At 40.2% G+C, this 24,846-nt stretch overlaps 1 non-coding gene across 1 annotated transcript; it reads left to right on the top strand.

The window, feature by feature from the left end:
- The first annotated feature begins 21,218 nt into the window (after window positions 1-21,218).
- Window positions 21,219-21,351, top strand: LOC142454062 (small nucleolar RNA SNORA42/SNORA80 family). The gene has a single exon (XR_012785593.1). It is a non-coding gene; the product is annotated as a small nucleolar RNA SNORA42/SNORA80 family (small nucleolar RNA).
- The last annotated feature ends 3,495 nt before the right edge of the window (window positions 21,352-24,846 follow it).

The following is a 24,846-nucleotide window of genomic DNA, read 5'->3' as shown; positions in this document are numbered from 1 at the left end:
TTCAAACATCAATGTATAATGGGAACTTGGGTTGTACAAAGTATGAATATGTTAATCTGGGAAAACTAGGGAAACAAAGTCAAGTACACTCATGTGTATAAGAAAGAGCTTTATATGCCAGAACTATTGTACATTAAAACATCCCAACCCAGTCCAGGTCAAGTCTATAGATCTGATATTAGCCCATTGTGTGTAATACCAATCTATAAATTCCTCTTCAGACTCACATAACACATGCAATGGCCAGTGGGTGGGAAGTCTGGGGTCCAGTGGCAGTGTAAGCATCTCAGTGCTGGGGTCTTCATGTTGCTCCTCTAGGTCCAGGGCACTAGGGTAGCTCCATGTGTCTTGTCAGCAGGAATGTTTCCCAGAGAGTGAGTGTGTGTCCTGCCTCCAGTGAGCCATTTATCTCCTTAGTGGCTCCAAATGAGGTCATCAAGCTGCAACTTAATTGACAGGCTAAACTCCACCCCTTCTCTCTTAACAGTTTCAAATTGACCATAGATTATGTAACTACCACAACGAATCTAGGAAAATTGGAAGTTGTCATAAATGAAGTGGGGTGGGTGAAGATTGATACTCTAGGCATTACTGAGCTGAAATGAACTGGTATTTGTCACTTGAAAACTGAACTCACTGTCATTGAGTAAAGGCTGATTCATAGCAACCCACTATGGGTTTCTGAAGCTGTAATTGTCTATGGAAGTAGAAAGCCCGGTCTGTTCCATGAAGCTGCTGGTGGTTTTGAACTGCAAGCCATGTGGATTACAACCCACTGTGGAACCACTACATCACCAGGGCTTCTTCTTGGCCACTTTAGATGAGATAATTATATGGTTTATTATGCTGGGAATGACAGATTCAAGAAGAAAGATGTCACATGTATGTCAAAGAAGAACATTTTAGGATACATTTAAGTACTTTGCTATCTGTGATAGAACAATGTCTGCGCTAATACAAAGACAACCAGCCAATATAAGTATATTCAAATGTATGCCACCACCTTTAAAGCTAGTGAAGAAGAAGTTGAAGAATGCTATCAAAGTCTTTGGTGTAAAATTGATCAACCATGCGATCAAGATCCATTGACTACCAAAAGAACAAACAAATCTGTCTCAGAAGAAGTATAGTCAAAATGCTCCTTAAGAACAATGAAATGCATATGACTCAGCCTTGCTGGCTGAAAGTGAGATCTGGAAGTGCTTTCTGATGAAGATCAAGGGCCACAGCCTTCAGTGTGGACTAAACATCAATGTAAAGAAAACAAAATTCTCACAACTGAACCAATAGGTACCATTATAATAAAGGAGACAAGGTGTCAAGGGATTTATGTTGCTGGGATCCACAGTCAATGGCCACGGAAGCCCCAGTCAAGAGATCAGGCAATGCGTTGCATTGGGTAAATGTGCTGCACAGTCCTCTTTAAAGTGTTGGAAAGGGAGGTTGTGATTTTACGGACTAAGGGATCTCAAAGAAGAATGGTACATTAGAAGTACCATTGCCTGCCAAAAGAGCACATAAACTGGAGTGGGGGTAGTTCAACCAGAGGCTCCTTGGATCCAAGCATTGGGAGTCTTTGTCTCACATGTTACCAGGAGAAACCGGTCCCTGAAAAGGGCATGCTTGCGGAAGAAGAGCGGCAGAGAAAAATGGACGGATACGGAGGCTGCGACAACGTGCTAGAACAATTGTGAGCGTGGTGCAGAACTGGCTAGTGTTTCATTCTCGTGGATGTCACATTCCTATGAGTCTGCAGTGGCTGGAGGGCTCCTCACAACATCAACGACAATCTGCAAGAAGCATCCAGTCCTGAGAAGAGTATGGGTTAACTTTAGATATAGCCTTACCCCCCAACAAAGAGACTACTCTAGCCTAGCTTTAAAAATGGATTTGCATCTGAGTCCATAATTTACCAAATGCTTTTTATCTTATAACCAAACAGTTTTATTGGTACATGGTCCACATAATATACAATGCAATAATTCAATTATATCAAAAAACGGCTGTATGAATGAGTCTTGTCCCTCTACCTCTAAAATTTAGCAGGGAATAAAGTTTTTCTTTGCATAGATAATCAGAATTTAGCATCACTTTATGGACCAATAGGAACCCTAATGGCATTGTTAAGTAAGCATCGCACTGTTAACCTCAAGGTCTGTTTTTCAAATTGACCAGCAATGTGGAAGAATGATAACAATAACAGCCTTAGAAACTCTAGATAGGGTTGCAATGAGTCAAAATCAACTTGATGGCAGTAAGTAGGTATGGAGTAAATGAAGTTAGGAAAAAGCTCTAGGATTTTAGTGTTTCCAGTATTATAACAATTACCCCAGAGCAGGTAAGAATGAAGGAGGGAGAGAGAAGAAAAGAAACAGAAGCAAACTTGCTTCTGGGGAAGCAAAGCAGTGAACTAGATCATATACAACCAGTACTTAAGAACACCTTTTCATTCTTGATACTGAATGTAATGCAATGCACCTAAAAATGTTTTTAACACTTGTATTGATATAATATTTAATATACGTATATCTGTTATTGCTACTTTTTAAATGCTGACGTTAATGCTGCATTTCCTACCTATTGGCACCAAACTCTGATAATCTACCAACAGATGGTCAGGGTTCTTGTTATGCTGTCCAGTCCCTTGCCTGTTTTTGCATCATTTGCCAGGATAGTTCTGAAGCAATGAAATTTAGCTGAAGACGTTATGGTTCATGGTTTCCAGCAGTCGTTTTTGGCTTTTTCTGGAATTCTTAGATTCAAATTGACATATAACCCCAATCTTATTCAACCCCGTTGGCAAACAATAGGAGGTGACAACTCAGTAACGTTTCATGATCTACTCTTGTTGACAACAGCGTGCACATCCAGGGTACTGTAATGTTGTCACTAATAAAGAGGAATTTTTTGAGGATTGATTAAAATTTGTTATAAAAGTTGGCTGCTTTTTGTGGGGAATGCACACAGCTGAACAGTATTTGAATATTACAACACTCTGTATTCCAGTATAAAAATTCTTTCAAAGGAATCACTATTTATTTTGGGTAAATAGTAACACACATTTTTGTTTTGTTTGTGCATGTTTGTGTGATCACGACTGTATGTCTATATGCGTGCATCTGTCTGCGTGTCTATTAGTTTATTTGTTTGTTTATTTATGTTATCTCCTCTCTTCTATTGCTTCCTTCTTCATCCAGGCCTCCCTGTAAACATCAACGTCTTTCTTTGCTATGAAAATTATTTTTCTAAAAAAAGAAAATCATTTTTCTTGACTTTTTTCTTTTATAGTAGTGGCCTCATACACTCTTTGTCTTTATGAATTTGACTAACTTTGCTGAGAGCACAGTTCAAAACCAACTCACTGCCCTCAAGTCAATGCCAATGCATAGCAATCCCATAGAATGGAGTAGAGTTGTCCCTTGGAGCTCCCAAGACTGTAGCGCTTTATAGGTGAAGAAAGCCCTTTCTCCAGAGGAGTAACTAGTGATTCAGAACCGCTGACCTTTCAGTTAGCAGCCCAACGTGTAACCACTACACCACCAGGGCTCCTTTTAGTTATGAGTGCATGGTCTTCCAAATTCGTCCATGTCATGAGGTGTTTGAAAAACTCATCATTGCTCTTTATGGCTGCACAGTATTGCATTTTATTATATACTAGAATTTATCCATTCTTCCAGACTTATATTTTGTTTCCATGATTTTTGCTATTGTGTATAATAGCACTGATGTAAATATGTGTATACATATTTTGTTTCTTTGATTTATTTGGAGTATATACTGAATAGAGAGATTATTGGGCCACATGGTATTTCTATTCATAATTAAGGATGTGTCCTACTACTTTACTGAGTGGTTCTGAAATTTTGAAATCCCTGTGTATGAAGATTCCACTTTCTCCACATCCTCTCCAACATTTGTTACTTTCTGGGGTTTTTTTCAATCATTTTATTGGGGGCTCATACAACTCTTATCATAATCCATACATACATCAACTGAGTAAAGCACCCTTATACATTTGTTGCGCTCGTCATTCTCAGAATTCGCCTTCTGCTTGGGTTCCTGGAATCAGCTCATTTTCCTTTTTTCCCTGCCTTTCCCTCTCTGCTCCCCCTCCCTCATGAACCCTTAATAATTTATAAATTATTATTTTATCTTGTTTCACTGCCCGCGTCTCCCTTCACCCACTTAACTGATGCCCATCTCCCCAGAGAGGAGATTATATGTAGATCCCCGAGATTGGTTCCTCCTTTCTAGCCCCACTTCCCTCCCAGTATCACCACTCCCACCATTGGTCCTGAGGGGTTCATCTGTCCTACATTCCCTGTGTTTCCAGATCACAAATGTACTGCTGTGCATCCTCTGATCTAACCAGGTTTGCAAGGTAGAATTGGGATCATGATAGATGGAGGGGAGGAAGCATTTAAGAACTAAAGGAAGGTTGTGAGTTTCATTGTTGCTACACTGAACCCTGAGTGACTCATCTCCTCCCCACTACCCCTCTGCAAGGGATGTCCAGTTGTCTACAGATGGGCATTGGGTCCCCATCACGCATTCCCTTCATTCATGATGATTATGATTTTTTCCCGCCTTTGTTGCTTGAAACCTGGTCCCTTCAGCCCTTCATGATCATACATGTTGGTGTGCTGCTTCCATGTGGGCTTTGTTGCTTCTGGACTAGATGGTCGCTTGTTTACTTTCAAGTCTTAAGTCCCCAGATGCTATATTTCGCAATAGCGGGGCACCATCAGCCTTCTTCACCACACTTACTTATGCACACATTTGTCTTCAGCATTTATGTGGTGAGGAAGGTGATCACACAATAAATGTTTTTGTCCTTTGGTGTCTGCTACCTGATCCCTTCAACACCTCATGTTCACTTAGGCTGTGTGCTTCTTCTCTGTGGACTTTGTGGCTTCTGAACTAGATGGCCGCTTGTTTGCCTTCAAGTCTTTAAGACCTCATACGCTATATCTTTTTGATAGCCAGGCACCATTAGCTTTCTTCACCACATTTTCTAATGCACATGTCTGTCTGCAGGGATCATGTTGGGAAGGTGGGTACCATGGAATGACCGTTTAGCTGAGGATGGTGCTATTATATTGAGGGAGTGTGCGTGAGGAGGACCAATGTCCACCTGCTACCCTACTACTGAACCTATTAATATATGCACATAGGTCTATTTCCCCCATAATCATAAATATATTTACATATGTGCATGTCTGTATTTGGGCTTCTATGTATGCCCTTTGCCTCCTACTCCTTTCCTCTATTTCCTCCTGTCCCACTATCATGTTCAGCCTTCATTCTGGTTTCAGTTATTCCTCTCAGTTACTTTGCCCTTGGTCACTCCCTACCAATCCTCCCATCCCCTCCCTCCACTGGCTTTGAACCATTCATTGTTCCCTTGTCCCTGGGTTGGCCAACACCTCCTCCCTTACCCTACCTCCCACACTCTCATTCCCTCCGGTACCATTGGTCCCGTTATTTCCTCCTCACATTGTTTGTCCAGCCTATCTTATCTAGGTAGACCTGCAGATATAGTAATATGTGCATAAAAATGTGGATGGCGTTGACAGCACCAAAGTGGCACATAAGAACATGGCATCCACAGCAGCAACACCGACATGCTAACAAAAAAAGACACTGACATACAAAATTTAAAAGAAGAGAAAAAATAGAAAACAAACAAGACAAAAAGACAACAAAAAAAATCTGTTAGTAGTTTGAGGTCTGTTTGTTGGCCTTTAGGAGTGTTCTCCGAATGAGTCTGATGGGGTGCCACCTTCTGGCCCCTAAGTCCATCCTTTATACTCCCTCAGGACCTCCTTGCTCTGCTTCCCCCTCCTGCTCCATTGCACTCCCCAATGTTTTGCCTCAGTGTGGTGAGGTCTCAGCTCAGTCCCATATCCTCCACTGTATCTCAGGTGCTGTCTCGTGTAGGGCCATGGGTCAGTTCAAGATGTCTGATCTCGCCATGGAGCCGGCTATATGGTCCTCTCTGTACATTGGGCCCTTTGAGCCGGGGTATTGTCCTCTGAGCTTGGTGGGCTCAGGTATGCTCCGCTCTGTTCTTCCTCCTTCCTTTGCTTCAGTTTCCTTCTGGGTGTGGTGTGGTAGGTCAGTTCCTTTCCCACACCAGGTGATCTATTCATTTTCTGTTGTACTCCCATCGATGGTGGGGGTCCGGCTAATTCTGGTTGGGGCCAGTGTATGGTCCAGTCTCTGTGTATTCCTCCGTGCTTTACGTTGCCCTTCTGGTGTGGCAGGTCTTGGTGGGGTCCGTACGCATGTTCCAGCTCTGTGGGGACACAACCAAAACTCTCCTCCGGGTGGGTTAGTGCTCTGTTCCCACATGCTATACACTCAGTTTCTTCCCACCCCGCTTTCCCTCCACCTACCCTACTTCCCCTTCTTTATGCTGGGCTCTCATGTACCTCCCTAGGTGTGGCCTGCCTTGCCTCCAACTATCTCTGCTTCTATGTTTATTGCGAGGGAGATGGTTGTTCTTCTATTCCTGGCATGCTGATTGTACTCACCTCAAGGGACTCCTGTTATACCTGTCCTTTTGAGTTTGGCTTACCTCGCTTAACATAATTCCTTCCAGCTCTTCCCACAAAACAACATGTTTCATGTGATCGTCTGTACTTTTCAGTGCTGCATAGTACTCCAGTGTGTGTATGTGCCAAAGCTTAATAAACCATTTATCTATCAATGGAAACAGGCTGTTTCCAAGTCTGCGATTGTGAATTATTCCGCAATAAACATTGGAGCGCATGACTGGTCATGTTTTATTTGCTGCTTCCAATGGGTATATGCACAGTAAAGGGATGGCTGAGTCATAAGGTAGATCAATTTCCATTTTCTTTAAGTATCTCCAGATTGCTTTCCACAGTGGCTATACAAATCTACATGACCACCAGCAGTGGAGGAGAGTTCCTACTTCACCACAATCCCTCTGACACTTGTTGCTCTCTAATTTGCTGATTTGGGCTAGTCTCAGGGTGTTAGGTGGTATATCAAGGTTGTTTTTATTTGCATTTCTCTTATGGCTAATGACCTGGAAAACTTTCTCATATACTTATTGGCCATATGGGTCTCCTCCCTAGTGAAAGTTCTTTTCACTTCTTTGCCCACTTGCTTAGGGGGTTAACTGTTTTCCTTTTTATGCAGGTCATGATGGTGTTGTAGATTTTAGTAATGAGCCCTTTGTCTGATGTGTCATTACTAAAAATCCTCTCCAAGTCTGTGGGTTGTCTTTTCACCCTCTTGGTGAAGTCTTTCGAGGTGCACAGGTGCTTTATTCTTATTAAATCCTATTTGTTGATTTCCAGTTCACCTCTGTGTGTATCATTACCTATCGTAGTAAGCCTATGAGTTCCCTGGGCCAATGCTCTGAGATTAGTCCCAATTCCCACCTTGATGGTCCTGATGGTTTGGGGCTTAACTTCTTTCTAGGTCTGTGATCCACCTTGAGTTTATTCTTGTGCATGGGGTGGGGTAAACGTCTTATTTTATCTTTCTACATGTGGATATCCATTATTTCCAGCATCACTTGTTAAAAAGGGCATCCGCTTCCCACTTGATGGTTTTGGGAACCTTGTCAAAGATCAGTTGTCTATATGCTGATGATTTTACTCTTGGGCTTTCTATTCTTTTCCACTGGTCTGAGTGTCTGTTGCGCCAGTACCTCACTGTTTTGACCACTGTAGCTGTGTAATAGGCATTAAATTTGGGTAAGGCGAGTCCTCCAATGGTGTCCTTCTTGAAGATTTCTCTGCTAATTCTGGTTTCTTCCCTCTCCATATGAAATTGGCAGTCAGTTTTTCCAATTCTTTGAAGAAGGTTGATGGTATTTGAATTGGTATAGCATTGAACTTGTAAAGTGCTTTAGGTAGGACTGTCATCTTTACTATGTTGAGCCTTCCAACCATGAGCAGGGAATGTTCTTCCATTTTTGGAGGTCGCTTTTGGTTTCCTGCAGTAAGGTTTTATAGTTTTCCTTATACAGGTATTTAGTATTTTTTGTGAAATATATTCCTAGGTATTTCAGTTTCTTCTTAGCTACTGTGAAGGGTACTGCCTTCTTAATCCCCTCTTCCATGGTCCTGTCCTATGTGTATAGAAAACATACCAACTTCTGTTTATTGATCTTGTATCCTGCTACTCTTCCGTGTAAGTAATCCAGCTGTGGGGCTTTTCAATGTACAGGATCATGTCGTCTGCAAATAGCGATAATTTCACCTCCTCCTCTCCCATTTGAATCTCTTTGATGTCCTTCCGCTATCTTATGTTTTAGACAAAACCTCCAAATAGCCAGAACCCCACTTGCATGGAAGTGAGGACAGGGTGCATCCTTGTCTTGTACCCTTTTTCAGTAGGATTGTTCTTGTCTTTTCTCCATTGACTATGATGTTGGCCTTTAGTCTTTCATAGATAGCTTGTATCAGCTTGAGGAACTTACCTTCCAATCCTATCTTCATGAGTGTCTTGATTAGGAATGGGTGTTGGATGTTGTCAAATGGTTTTTCTGCATCTATGGATATTATCATATGCTTTTCATCCTTTTTCTTCTCGATGTGATGTATAATATTGATGGATTTTCAGTTGTTAAACCATCCCTGCATCCCTGGGATGAATCCAACCTGCTTGTGGTGGATGATAAGTTTTGTATATTTTTAATATTCTATTGGCCAATATTTGTTAAGGATTTTTGCATCTATGTTCATTAGGGATATTGGTCTGTAATTCTCTATATCTGTGGGGTCTTTGCCCTGTTTGGGTATCAAACTAATGCTGGCTTCGTAAAATGAGGTTGGGGGTTTGCCATCCTCTTCTATGTTATGGATTGGAGGATTGGTGTCAACACTTCCCTGAGTGCTTGGTAGGATTCTGCTGTGAAATCATCTGGCCCTGGGGCCTTTTGTGTTGGTAGGTTTTGGATGACCTTCTCTATTTCTCCTTTTGCTATGGGTTTATTGAGGTTCTTGATCTCTGTCTCAAATAATCTAGGGAGAGACTGCTTTTCCAAATATTTATCCATGACTTCCAGGTTTCTGAATTCATTAGAATATAAACCTTCAGAGTACTTTGTGATTATCCTTTTAATCTCATTGGGGTCTGTTGTTATTGTCCCTGATTCTTCCCTCATCCTGGCTATTGATGTTTGCTCCTTTATATCCTTGGTAAGCTTTGCCAGAGGACTGTCAATTTTGTTAATTCTTTTGTAGAACCAGGTTTTAGCTATCTTTATCTTTTGCATTGTTCTCTTGTCTTCCCACTGGTTTAACTCCGCCCTTATTTTTATTATTTCTTTTCTCTTGGTATTGGAGGGGTTGTTCTGCTGACTCTGTTCTAGTTGTTGGAGGTTTTTTGTTAATGTATCTATCATACACCTTTCTTCTATTTTCATATATGCATTTAATGATACCAAGCTGCCTTTGCAGTGTCCCATAAGTTATGATATGTTGTATTCTCATTCTCGTTAGTTCCTAGAAACTTCCTAATATCCTCTCTGATCTGGCCCTGTGCCCATTCATGTCACAGGAGATCATTATTCATTCTCCAAATGTTTGCCCTTGCTTTTCTGGAATCCTCTTATTAATCTCCAGCTTTATGGCATGGTGATCTGAGAAAGATGTCTGGATAATACCTATGTGTTTGAATTTAGTAAGGCTGGACTTTTGTCCCAGCATGTGGTCTAGTCTTGAAAAAAATCCATGTGAATTTGAAAAAAATGTGAAATTCTTTGCTTTTGAATAGAAAGCACTATAGATGTCTCTCAGGCCCTATTGCCTAATTGCATTGTTTAGCTCTCTGGTCTCTTTGCTGAGCTTCTTTCCCAGTGATCTGTCTTTCCCTGATATTGGAGTGTTAAAGTCACCTGCTATGATTGTTGATTCCGTGATTTCTTTTTTCATCTTTTGAATAGCTTGTTTGACGAAATTCACCACACTATTATTAGGAACGTAAATATTCAATATGCTAAGTGCTTCCTGGTTTACTGAAACTTTGAGCATTATGTAGTTTCCCTATTTGTCTCTTTTTATGGTTTGGACCTTGAGGACAATTTTGTTGGAGATTAAGATAGCTACCCCAATTCGATTGGAAAATTTCTGCCAATCCTTTAATCTTAGCATATTCTTGTCTGTGTGCTTAAGATGTGTCTCTTGCAGGGAACAAATTGATGGATTATGTTTTCTGAGCCAGTCCTCAAGCCTTTTTCTTTTAATGTAAGAATTGAGTCGATTGGTATTCAGAGTTATCACTTTCTGTGGATTCATAGTTGCCATACCCTGTTTTGTGTTTGGGTCTTTACCTATCTCACTTTATATCAGTATCCTCTGTTTGAGTGGAGAGTTTCTATCTTGTCCTCTTTTCCATCTGAGACCCTGTTGTCCTGGTAATTGTCTCTGGCATCTTGCCTTCTAGAAGGAGATGGGCTATATGGTGGTCTCCTGTTTGTTCTTGGTGGAGGTTGATCCTCTGGCGATAGTGAGTCAGCCAGTATCTTCCGCAGGGTCGGGTATCTTGCAGCATGTTCTGTGAGTCTTTCCTTGTCCTTGAACACCCTTATCTCACAATCTATCTTAATGGATAACTTGTCAGGGTACAGGATTCTGGGGGAGGCACTTTTTTTTCTTTCAGCTTTTGAAAGATGTTGCTCCATTCTCTCCTCCTCTTTATGGTACCTGCTGATCGGTCTGAGCATATTTTTATCTGCTCTCCTTTGTATATGACTGTCTTCCTTTCTCTTGCTGCTTGTAAAATTTTGTCTTTTTTCTTTAAGTTGGATATTTTTACTATTATATGTCTTGGCGTGTTCTTGGGATTTAGTCTAGCTGGCTTCCTTTCTGCTTCCTGTATGAGAGTCTGGTTCTCCCTTGTTAGGATGGGAAAATTTTCTTTCAGAAATTCCTTTGCTATCTTGGCTGTCGACTTGTGTGTTGTGCTCTGGTAGACTGATTATTCTAATATTATTTCTCTTCATAGCATCTGTCATTGATCTCAGTCTATATTCTGTTTCTTTACTTTTCCCTCTAAGTTCTAGTGATGCCTAATAGAACGTGGAGGTGGGGGAGGCCTTGCTGTCATGGAATGTGATTATGATCTGGGCTCCCGTGCCGGGCTATGTGAGGGGAAATGCTCTTTAGATCAGCAAGCCCTCCCAGGTCCCTGCAGGCCTGTAGAATTGAACCTGTGAGCAGAGACTACAAAGGCAGGAGCAGCCCCCCCGCCCAAGGGCGGGCCTCCTGCACAGTCTAGAAAATGCTGGGGCCACTATGGGTGCTGAGAGAGGCACAGGTCACAGTGCCCACCTCCTATGCCAGCTGGGAAGGGCTGGAGCAGGCTTAGGAGTTGAGACTGGGGACCTCACAGGACCCCTCGGTGGTGAGAGCTGGTTAGAGCACACAGAAGGCTCTGGTGAGACCGCAAAGCCGTGTCCTAGGCTCCCTAGCAGGCAGTGACATTTATTGCTTATTCTGCCAGCCCTGTGAGCAGCACAGGATTCGCGACATGGTCTGAGCTGGATCGGACAGCAGTGTCGCTGGCGGAAAACTGCGGGCAATGGAGTTTGTCCTTCGCCCAGGCTCTGAACTCTGAGCCGACAGCTGCTGGAATTCCCGCAGCGCACGGGGAAGGGCAATGCCATTCCCGCAGGAGTGCAGAACCCTGTTGTTCGTGCTCCCAGTAGGCAGGGGCACCCATTGTTGTGCCTGGTGCTATCAACGCTGAACGGGGCACCCTCAGCCGGCAGACTTAGCACCCTGGGCCAGGGTTACAGGTCTCCGCAGGCCAGCCTGAAGTGGCTCTGGCAAAAACGCAGTGTCAGGAGTCGAAGCAGCTGAGCTATGGTGCCGCTCATGTGGACGGGAAGTGATCAGCGCAGGTTCCCAGGCCGGGAGTGGAGCGGGTGCTAAGCTGACAGGGTGGGTGGTGGGGAAAATGGAGTGCCTGTGGAGAGGTCCCAGGCAGCAGTGTGGGTGGATGGTCCCCTGTGGGGGTTGCTAGGGAGCCCACAGGTCAGTTACCTGGGACTTGGATGAATGGAGGGAGGGATGCAGGCAGATCGCTGCCACCTGGGGAGAGGAGAACTGTGGGAAAGGGAAACTTCTTTCCTAGTGGGGTCCCGAGAGTGGCAGCTGCTATAGGGGTTACCACGACCACTGCACACGTGTCTCAGCTGGGCAGGCAAGTGACTCTGGGCTTAGGGTCCCGGTCTGGGGATGGAGTGGGGCTATAGGTAGTTGTGGCCGTGATGGTGGCAGCCTAGTGACCAGAGATGTCCCACGAATCGGGTCCTGGATCACCAAGGACCCTGCTCAGGACAAATGCATGGGGTGGGGATGGGGTGCTCTCCCGGTTGGATATTTCACTCACCAGACTCCTACCACTCGGCTGACTGGACACCAAACCCACTTTGTTCGAAAGAGCTCTCAGAGTATGTGGGTCCCCTGGTCCGCCATCTTTCCAGAATCCCCCTGTTTTTTTTATTACTACTAGAGTGGTAATATTTTTATAATATTTTGATGATGTTAAATTAATCATTCTTCAAATACTTTAAATAGTTCCATTATAATTTTAAGTAATAATAGATATTCATAGCAAACCACTGTTATGGTGATCATGTTACAATGAAAAATTTGACAGAATACAATGGACATATGAGTTCAGAGACCATAAAGGACATTACATGCATAATTTGGCAACATAAATTAGAAAAGTTGGAATTTCATATCCTTTATCATGCTAATAATTTTCTTTTTATCCAATAAAATACTACTTATGTGGCCCAAATTGTATATGCAGATATGACAGATAAGGCAGATTACTGAAAAAGAGAATGGAAAGTTACTTTTACGGTGAAATAATTTAATGAATTATTATAGATTGTTATGATGGATATTATGCAATGTTTCCAAATATCAGTAGAAACATATACACATACATAATGTGTGTGTTTAAGTAAGAGAGGTCTGTGTGTGTGTGTGTGTGTGTGTGAGAGAGAGAGAGAGAGAGAGAGAGAGAGAGAGAGAGAGAGAGGAAACTTTCTCCTCCATTGAAGATTTAGTCTCAAAAACCACACAGAGGGCAGTTCCACCTTGTCCTAGGGTCATTATGAGTGAGAATTGACTCAGTGCCAGTGAGTGAGTGTGATACATTATAGAGCAGCAGTTCTCAACCTGAGGGTCATGACCCCTTTTGGGGTCAAACGGCCTTTCACAGGGGTCACCCAATTCATAAAAGTAGCAAAATTACAGTTATGAAATTACAGTTATAAAAATAATTTTATGGTTGGGGGTCACCACAGCATGAGGAACTGTATTAAAGGGTAGTGGCATTGAGAACCACTATAATAGATAGATAGATAGATAGATAGATAGATAGATAGATAGATAGATAGATAGATAGATACATGTCAACGATGTACTTTGATGGTGGATTTTATTTGTAACATTTCTACAATGTCATCCTAATGTGGAAATGGTATAAAAAACATGATAATTACATTGCTTCTTTCTATACCAGTTAAATAGGCATTTTAAATTTTATTATTATTCTTAATGAAGACTGTTCCTAATATCCCACAGCTCATCTGCTCTTCTGATGCTCGTGTTGAATGTGCCCACCAGTTTGTTCTTGAGGTATTCTGCAAATTCAGGTTGTATCTATTCGACATGGCATTTTGGCTCTCATTTGCTTGTTTCAATTTTCTTTAGCTCCAGCCTGAACATATATATTGATGGTTACTCCCAAAGTCAGTCCCTGGCCTGTTTTTAGCAGCTAATATTAAACTTCTCTATCTTCTCCTCCTACTGATGTAGTCAGTTTCATTTCTGTGCATTCTATGTGAAAAACACCATGTTCACACTCTCCATTTATGTGGTTAAAGGAAAGATTTGCTTAGATGAAGTTGCTGTGCTTCCACCATTGCATCGCGTGATCTCCAGCTTTATTTGCATCACCAAGTCCCTGTTTCCCAACTGCTGTCCTCCTCTTTGTTTCCAACTGTTGTGTTCAAATTGTCAGGAAGTGTCAACGCATCTTGATTGAGGGCTTGATCAATTCCAAAATGAAGACCTTGGTATAATTCTTTAATTTTTGCTTCACAAGTTATATTGGTGGGTATATACATTTGAAATATATTTGTATTGGTTGTATTTCCTAGTATGCAGATAGATATTATCCTATCATAGACAGCATTGTACTGCAAAATAGATCTTGAAATGTCCTTTTTAGAGATAAATATACCATTCCACTTAAATCTGTCATTCCTGCTAACTAAATCTCATGATTTTCTGATTGAAAGTGGCCAATACCAGTCCATTACAGTTCACTAACACATAGACTATCAATCTTCATTTGTTCCGTTTCATTTCTGACACCTACAATTGTCTTAGATTCACAATGCGTACATTCAAAGTTCTGATGATTGATGTTTGTACCTCTTTATGTTCACTTCAAGCCGTGATCCATCTGCAAATGGATATCTCAAAACTTTACTCAAACCTTATGGGTGACCCTGCTTTGAGAAAGCATCTCTTGCTTAGTCATATTTTGAGTATCTTTGACCTCATGGGCTCATCTTCTGGCATTAATTCTGATGACGGTGTGCTTCTATTCAATGGGTTTTCAGTATCTGATAATGTTTCCATGTACCCATACTGCTTTCATACCATACATGCCCATACATGCCATACATGCCACACATGCCCATACATGCCATACATGCCATACATGCCCATACATGCCATACATGCCACACATGCCCATACATGCCATACATGCCATACATGCCCATACATGCCATACATGCCCATACATGACATACATGCCACACATGTCCATACATGCCATACATGCCCATACATGCCATACATGCCCATACATGCCATACATGCCTATACATGACATACATGCCCATACATGCCATACATGCCCATACATGCCATACATGACATACATGCCATACATGCCTATACATGACATACATGCCATACATGCCCATACATGCCCATACATGCCATACATGCCATACATGCCCATACATGCCAAACATGCCCATACATGCCCGTACTGCTAGTTATTTAGAAGTGGTGGTTTATTCCTTTTTCATAGTCTGTTCTTAGTCTGCCTGACTGATGTGCTAGAATGATCCTCTGAGTTTGACTAGCTTAAGAACTAGGCTTACTATGATATTCTAACACATCATAAAGACACGTTCACTTATGCATTTTTTAGGAATTTAATAATTGAAAGAGTAAATATTTCTCTTTTGAAAGTCTCATAAGAATTAAACAATACTCCTGGTGATTTAATCTACCAACTATGTCAATATCTTCAGAATTTGAATGACACCCTCACTTCACTTGAATAAAAAAAGAAAAAAGCAAAATACAAACAAGCACATAACACTGAAGAGTTAGCTGTTCCCCGTGGAATATTAGGAAAACCAGAGCAGGCGCGCTGGCATGCTGTGTGAAATTCTACAGTTTAGATTGCCTCTAGCTACACAATTGAAAGAGAACTGCCCAGGAAGCTGCTATTCAGGAGCCAGAGAATGACCAAACTGCGAGTGGATAGTGGAATGACAAGCATAGTCCAGTCATATCTTCAAAGAAGATTTTTCTCCATGTGAAGTACTTAAATGATCTGAAAAATGTTTATTGATATTCTACATTGCTTTATTTAGCAGATTAGATAATTATTTAATTCCAGTCCTTTCTATAAAGTTGGAGGCTTTTTATTTTTGTCACAAATGTTTATGAGGGTTTTATTGCACATGAATGCTTTGTTCTAACCTCATTATTTTTCATCAGATTTTTATTTTAGACACTTTCTCAGTGAAAAGCCACACCTTCAGCAACGCTGCTATTCAGAGTCGCCGTATGTCCAGACCTACAGCAAGACTAAGTCCAGCAGAGTGCAGCAGGGCTAGCGCTGTCCCTCCCTCAGGTGTTATGTTGGAGGCCAATGATGAAGGCCACAGGCTTGGTAACTCTAATCCTTGTTCCTTCTTCAACCTACACAGAGAAACTGGAGCACATCAATACCCAGAGGACAACATAAATGCCCAAGTCACTCATTGAACTCTTGAATATATGTTCAGTGCTCCCATTTCCAAGCAGATCATCTTGCATATCTGTTTTTTCCATATTTCTTAATAACATATTCATCTGAAGTTCAAGACCAAATGAAATTTGTCCCTCTGTTTCCTTAAATTTTCAGAATTTCCTTGATCAAATTATCATTTTGGAAACCACTCAATCTAATTTTTTCCTCTTACCAATATTTAGCTCCCTGTTTTCAAGTATTTAAATATATTTATTTATTCAATTCCTACCATAGCTAAGATATAACAAGGTCTAATGATTTGTGAGATATAAAGAAAACAATAAAATATATTGACATTAATTTTAACTATTAAATTTATAACAAATTGCATTGGATGATTTAGTTCAATACATATTTGAATAAGCATAATATGACAATCCTGCTTAGGATAACATTCTCCTCTTAAACCATTTCATTATGACATACTGAAAGCCAATTGTTTTAAAGGAAGAAGACTACAATAGTATTTTTAAAATGCTTTCATGTATTAATTTACAGTACTCTTTCTTTGTCATTGTTAACAAAAATTTTAGAAATAATGTGCATACATTTTGAGACTTTATCAAACACTAAGCTGTAACATAAATAATCCAACTACCCATACATTTACACATTGCTTGTTGGATACTCTCTTAGGTTGGGTTCTCTAGAGATGCAAAACCAATGAAATTTATATTATGTATAAGTATATATAGTGAAATTAAATTTTATTTATAGAAACATAAATGCAAATGAAAAAAGTAAATGTAAACATAAACAAACATAAATGATTATAAATATATCTCTGTGTGTGTGTGTGTGTGTGTGTGTGTAGATGGAGAGAGAAAGAGAATGATAGAGACATCAAGAGAATGGCTCATACCGCTGTAGAAGCACACAAGTCCAGTCTGAATCGCTTCACATTTCAGATCTACAGGTCAGATGTTAAACTTGACACATTTCCAGACTTCCATAGCTTCAGGGACTGATAAACCTAAGATAACAACAGGCTGATGGATGAAGAGGCAAATGAATCTAAGGTCACCAGATCAGCCTTGTGGACTGGAAAGGCAAATAGGTCAGATGAAAAGTCAGATGGCAGGCCACAGGTGGCTCCTAGGATTGACGGAGGATATGGCAGGCAATTAGTTCAAGCCCAAGGAATCAGAGATCGATGGGCCAGATTCAAACATTTCCACATTGACAACTTGCATAGGAAGTGCAGCACATCTCAAGAAATCTTCCTTCTAAGGACTGTGACCTGAGTGAGGGGGGTACATTTTACTCGAATCTTCTTATAACCGATTGCCCACAGTAGGTCCCACTGTGATGTTTTTTTTTTTACACTGTGTCAGGTCACAGCATGGTGGATTATTAGGCCTAAATTGCCAAACCAACCTGGCCCAGTCATGTAAACTCAACACCTATCACAGATACCAAAGCAGTTGTATATATAAGATGTTGGGCATATCAGGGGAGAAAATGTTACTATTACAATGTTGATTTCAATCTTACAGAAAAAGCAAGAGGTCCAGATTAACTGTATTATCTTTAGCAATATTAATCATAGGAGATGTAACATAAATTAGTTATAGTAACTTGCCCTGGTGACACAAAAGTCCAGGTTCTTGGCTACTAACCAGAGTTTGATAGTTTGAACCCACCAAAAGATGTCTTAGAGAAATGGCCTAGTCCACTTGTGGTTTATAGAAAAAAAATAGTTTTAATTTATGTGGGTGAAATATTTTATATTTTTATTTTTAAAGTGTTTTTAATTTATTTTTCTATGGAATAGAACTGTAGACAATTTCCAAACTGTGTTATCCTGACTGGCGTAGTAGGTTATGAGTTTAGCAATTGACTAACAAATCAGCGGTTCAAAACCAACAGTCACTATGCTGGGAAAGATTTGCCCTTCTAGCCCTAGTAAACCTTTACATCCATGCAAACCAAAAGAGGCAGTTCCATTCTGGCCTGTAGGGAATCTACAATTTGAAATAGACTTGATGGTCATCAGGAGTTTTGAGAGTTTGGGTAGCAGACCGCTGACTCAAACTCTTCTCCAGGGAGTCAATGCTGACTCACAGTTACCTGCTGTGAGTCTCCAAGATTGTAGCTGTTTACAGAATAGAAAGCCCTCTTTCTCCTGGAGAGGCTCTGGTAGATTTAAACTGCTGATCATGCAGTTTGCAGCCTAATGAAAAACTGCTGCGCCACCAGAATGCCACTAATTTTATTTGATTACTTTTCAATTTCTAACACTGCCAATGTTTCTAACCATTCATATTTCTACCTCTGTAATGAGGCACATATCTGTTTATATTGAGCTGCTAAAATATAAGCATTCATTTTAATTTTGTATTTTTGAATTATACTTTACAGATTTGAAGTCTCAAAATGGCTCTTGATTTCCAAACATAAAAATATCAATTTTTACTAAAAGTAATCTCTTCACCAGCTAATAATTAATTATATTAAAATATATTAAGTAACTTTTATATCCTAGCTCCTCTCATAGGATTCTTCCCATTTTAATTTCCCAACTCACACTTGAACTAAAAGTCTAGTGGGTCATATAAGCTAATAATCAAGCAACCAAACAAAAAAGTACATTAAAATCCAGAGTAATAAATCAATGATCCCAAATCAAAAGCTAAGTCCATCATGTTGATCATGATGCAGGATCACCTGACAGTATAGGGTCGAATGCTCCCAGAGGGTGTCCAAGGCTGCCAGTCTTCAGAGGAATAAACTGCCCATCTTTCCTTGCGGCAGAGCTGGCAAATTCAAATGTCTCACCTTTGCACTAGGAGCCAAGTGCTTAACTCCTGTGCAACCTGGGCTCCAAGTCAGTGATAGATGTATAAAAAAAATGCTGCTGTTTTAAGTGAAACACATTCGGGCAGAAATAAATCTCTTCAGGGCAGAGTCTTCAAGGTGTGACACTGGACTTATTTTCTCCTGCTGGGCGCCAGAATCTTGACACTGAATAGTTAGACAGAGTCAACCCTGATTATAGAGGTGAGAGGGCTATTGTTTGTGTGTGTGAACATTTGTCTCTTTCCTTAGGGCTTTGCAAAGTTGACAGAATGATTTGTCGACAAGGAATGTGAGCACACTCTGTAATGGCAACTATTTTACAACATATTATAAATATCAAATATATATCCACGGACAACAAACAGTAAAGGATACACAGCAGATTCTGATAGCAGCCCTCTCCTTGAACAGAAACTAGCTTAACGAATGCAGCAGCTGCACAGACATGAGGTCCCCGTCAGCACGTCGCACATGGCTGTCTCCCTATCTGCCTCGACATGTGCACACCAATGCTGGGACAAAACGTCTACAGGTTTCAGGCACAGAGAAGCGGTTGATACCCACTCTCTCTATTTAAACACTATTAAAATAAAAACAAAGCTCTAAATCGAAATGAAAAGTTTTAAAGAATTCAATACTACTCCATTTTTCATGATAATGAAAACAATGATTTTTAACAGTTTCATTGATCAAGTATGTTTTCCATAAATAAACTCAATGGTTTCTAATAGATTTATGGGCTTGTGGAGCCATCATCAGTTCTGGAAGGTCCCTGTTACCCTCAAATGTCCCTTTGTGCCCATTTCCAATCAATTCTCCTTCTACTTCCAGCCCTGGCCGATCACTGATCTATTTTCTGTCTTTAGTAATTTGTTGTCTCCAGATATTTTATTTAGATAGAATCGTATACTATATGATCATTTGTGTTTGTAAATGTGGTTTTTGTCTTTCTGTTCTGAAAATATTATCAAAAAACAAATTCAAACTGACTACCATGTGTTGATTTCAGCATGAAAGTAAGAAAACAAAGAAAAAGTCAATCACAATGCAGAGAAATAAATGAAATATCTCAAATTAACACCTACCGCTATTAAGTTGATTCGGATCCAGCACAACCCTATAGGAAAGTAGAACTTCCCCCTAAGGGCTGTCACACCTTTCTCTCATAGAGAAGCTGGGGAGTTCAAACATCCTACCTACCCAATAGCATCCAAGCCTTTAACCACTGGGCCACCTTAGGAGAGGTAGAACTGCCCTGTGGTTTCAGAGACTGAACATCTTCATCCTGCCCAACACACCACCAAGGCAGGATGGCAAAGTTAGTGCACAGAGGTTCCATGCACCCTTCTCCCTGTGCTTTCACAGGTTACATGTTACATACGTATTCTACAACATCAAAATCAGAAACCAAATTTGGTAGAAGGGGGTCTCAATAGTTTTATACTATTTGATCTTGTTCATAAATATAATTAATATGAATTGATTCATATTTTGCCTGTGATATTAAAAATGGGAATAAGGAGAAAAATACGTGTCCACTCATCTGATAAATGATTTGGAATGAGATCTTGGAGGCAGAAATGATCAAATTAACATAAAATCAGTTTGTTCCAGTTCCTCTTAGAATATGATTGGCAGTTTCTATTGGGTGGGATGGAGATGCAGCATCCCTATTTGACCTCTGCTGGCAGGAGGTCGGGACAGGACTACAGTTTTTCACCTGTAGCTTGGTTGGAGCATAGTAGTTTTTTTTTCATTATAGGTTTCAATTATCCTAACTATTTGTGTTAGTCTGGGTAGACTAGAGAAGCAAATTCATAAGCACTCACACGTGTATGAGAAAGAGGTCTGTATAGAAGAGCAATTGAATAGTGAGAAAACATCCCAGGCCAATCTAGATCAATTCCATGAGTCTAATATTAGCCCATATGTCTGATACCAATCTATAAAGTCCTCTTCAGACACAAAACACATGCTGTGATGCCGAATGCACGAAGTTCACAGGCCAGTGGTTTGGAAGTCTTGTGTCCAATCAGTAGAGTGTCTCCAAGGGGTGAGTTGAGAGAGAGTCTCTTCTGCCTCCATGGAAGAAATACGGGAGTTCCCAAAATTATCAAGAGAAGGCCATGCCCACACAGAGGCCTCATTGGTTATATCTTGATTGACAGTTCAGACTCCATCCCTTCACTCTTAATCCTCTCAAGTCCCAAATTGACACCAGATTATGTAACTACCACACTATTTGTCCCCATTGACAATTGGGGTTCCAAGCTTTTCCAATATGCAGTTTGAAATATATGAAGTATGCCTGGGTTTGGATTTGTGGCAGGTCCGATCCCATGGGCCTTTCACAGTGTCCCATGCAAAAGCAAATTGTCGCTCAAACCATTGTGTGACTTTACCCAGCGAGCTTAAGGCATTCAAGTGGGTTGCACAGTGAAAAACTATATATATATAGCAAAAGGAAAACTTAATAACATTATCACTGAATTATTCCTCAAGTTCTGAGATCTCTAAGGGGGCTGCCTTCTTCTTATGTTTATTTTATATGTAATGTTCAGAGTTTTAGTTATACTTAACATCTGAGCATCATCAGGAAAATGTGAATCTACTACATCTTGTGTTCCCTATTGCCTTTTAACTGTTTCATGAATTTTTATTTTATCTTTTGTTAGATGGCTACATAATAATGGAGTCTGAAGATGAGATATCATATTGTTAATTCATTTAATATTATATATAAATCAAAAATTTTTTTGATCATGTGTGTGCCAGTATCCAGCTAATACACAATCTCTATTTGGCTGACTTAACATCAAGTTTACCCTCATTTCTCAGTTTCCCTTCTTACTGGGGTTTCTTCTTTGTCCATACATGATCCTGCCAAAGATATGGAGACTGCATTGTTTCATTGTTGCACATCCTTTTACGCTCTTTAAAGAAACTGTGAAAATGTCATGTCTGCTTCTGTACATATCTCTTACTTGATTTTTTTCCCCTTCAATAATTTTGTGGTCACTTTGGTCCTTGAAATACCTTTTCAGTATATTCAGACTGATTTATGCTGAACAAGTTCTTATTTTTTGTTTTTCTAACATTTCGTTATACTGTTTGCTTTATCTTTTATGGCTGCCCTTTCAATTTTCAGTTCAGCTCTTTTACTTCTACATTTCTTCCAACTGCTTTGCTCTATGATCATAAGCAATTCTAATGTTTATGAATTCCATAACATTTTTCACATCATTTTTACTACTTCCAATTTTCCTAGATTCATACTTCATACGCTTCAATTTATGACTACTAGTGGATGTGTCTCCTCTTTATTGAATTGTACCCCATCAGCAAAAAAAAGGTCTGATGTCTTTATTCTATCCATTCATTATGGTCAACTCTACTTTATAATTTGAGTGCCTTCCAACGTGAGGGGTCCATTTTCTGGTACTTTATCTGTCAGTGTTCTGCTGCCATTCATAAGGTTTTTGTGGTTAATCTCTCAGACATGAACAGCCTATTCCTCTGTGTAGTCTGTTCTTAGTCTGAAAGTTCCGCTGAAATCTGGTCACCTTGGGTGACCCTGCTGATATTTGAAATACCAGCGCCATATCTTCCAGCATCACAGCAACACACAAGCCGCCACAAAATGACCAACTGATAAATGGTGGGGAGAAATTGGTAGACTCTTCGGTTTTTCAGTGCTAACTTCAGTGGTTGAACCTCCACAGAACCAGCTGAACTGGAATTATCCCATCCTTCTTCTTTCCTATATTTTACAGAATATTTTCAATTGGATCTTTCTGAAATCTTTTCATTTGCTTGTATTATGCCATATCTTTTAAACAAAACAAAACAAAACTTCTTGTAAGTCTTATTCCCTGAAGAGATTTGACTTTCTTGCTGCCAGGTTCTGAGTTCACCTGCTTTTACCAAAGAACTCAACACCAGGAACAATAACCTTGAATCTCTGAATTCTTTACGCAGAGGGACACTAATAAGCATAAAGATTTTGGTCTAAAATAGTGTTTCCATAATAGCGAGCATATTTAATTTTTCCAGACCTTTTTTCCTCCTAATATGTCTTATGTGATGTACCTTGAAATTTTAACGACGGTTGTTGTTAGCTATATGACAAATACACTATGAGTTTTGTAGAGCTGACATTAAAGGAACTATTAGAGTTTAATTAATTTATACATTTTAGACAATCCAATTAATAATCTGGCTAATTACTGGGTTATTAAATTAAAATAAGACACATTTTTCCCTAAAAGTAAAATTGTACCATTAAGATGAGCAACTGCATTTTCTAGAAAAGGAACTTGTATACATCAGCTAGTGGTTCATGCGACTTTAATAGGGATGTACTAATATTTAACTATTTTAATTAGGAGAGTATTGCTCAGATTGTAGGAAACTCTAATTAATCTGTTTTCATTCTTTCATCATATAACCATACCCAATAAGTAACTGCCTTTCCCATTTCATTTATTATCATACTACTCTGCTTAATGCACTGTCATCCAGTCGATTCTGACTGATAGTGACCTTATGGGACAGGATAGAACTGCCTCTATGGGTTTCAGGAAATGTACATCATGATGTGAGCAGAAAGCCTTATTTCTCTCCCCTGGAGTCATTCAGTGGCTTTACACTGTGGAGTGGGTTACACATTGGGCTGCAAACCAAAGTAAGTAGCTAGGAACCACCAGCTGCTCGTGGAGAGAAAGATGAGGTTTCCTACTCTCATAAAGATTTAGTCTCAGAACCCCATGGGGTGAAATTCTATTCTGTCCTATAGGTCACTATGAATTAAGATTTAGTGAGTGATAATGTTTCGCTATCAAAAAATATGAAAAAATTGACAATATATAACTGATATTCCATAAAATTTTGACTAGATACTATATGAAATCAATTATATTAAAAGTAAATGCATATTATCTATAACATGAACAAAAGGTAAGAAGGCTACCCACCAGCTATGTAACATACATCATTTGCCTTTTGCTCACTCCACAAGAGCCATCTTGAAGGAGGTGGCCTCATATTGTCTGTGGTCACTCCATCACGAGGTGGGAAATAGGAGATGACCACTCATTTGAGATTATACAACATCAAGACAAGGCTGGGAGAAATCAAGGAGGCCCCAAATAGGAATGGAAGGAGATCCTTGCTTGAAAACCAAGTTAAGAACAGGGGACGGGAACATCTACATTTTGGAGAAGATGCTGATAGTTTAGTTGGTGAGTATGTTGGGTGATGAGGGAGAAGTAACCTTATATCTGGAAGGCATGCTAAACAATGATTGTAGAGAACCTCAGGTGACAATGGACCAGAATTTATGTTTCTGGTTAGACTCTACGAATTCATTTCTACCCAACCCTCGATGAACCATGCCATGGATTAAATAGCATGATACCTTGCAGGCATAACACAGGGGCTACATCAGAAGGACTCAACATAGCTGTCCAGTTGAATGAATTTGTTAGGTAGCCAAAATAGGTAATAAGGGGATTGTGTCCCCAGGAACCTGCATAGGGCCACAACAAAGGGGCTCCAGAGAAATCAGGCACCTATTAGACACCTATAAAAAGATCCAAACTGAACATGCTCAGGCACAAGCCCCACCCTAGTCCCAGGTGGGAGGTCCACCTGAGTGCACAGCTAGGCCCAGCTCCATGACATCACACAGGTGGGCTTAAACTAGGCCACAGAGATCAGCCATTGCTTTTATTTATTGTTTATGTTGGGTTTGCCAGTTTGTGAAGCACAGGAGTGGATGCACAGAGATAATTACTGATGCAAGAGTTTATAGGGGAAGGAGGGGTGGGTGGGGAGGAGAAGGTGAGGTGAGGTGATTTCAAGAGTAAACAATGAGGTAGGAGAGGGAGGGAGCACTAAAACTGAATGTGATTACACAACTCATTTTAAAGCTGA

The sequence above is a fragment of the Tenrec ecaudatus genome, chromosome 7 (assembly GCF_050624435.1).
Source record: "Tenrec ecaudatus isolate mTenEca1 chromosome 7, mTenEca1.hap1, whole genome shotgun sequence".
In the NCBI taxonomy this organism is placed as follows: domain Eukaryota; kingdom Metazoa; phylum Chordata; class Mammalia; order Afrosoricida; family Tenrecidae; genus Tenrec; species Tenrec ecaudatus.
The sequence above is the reverse complement of the archived record's forward strand: the minus strand, read 5'-3'. Positions and strand labels throughout refer to the sequence as shown.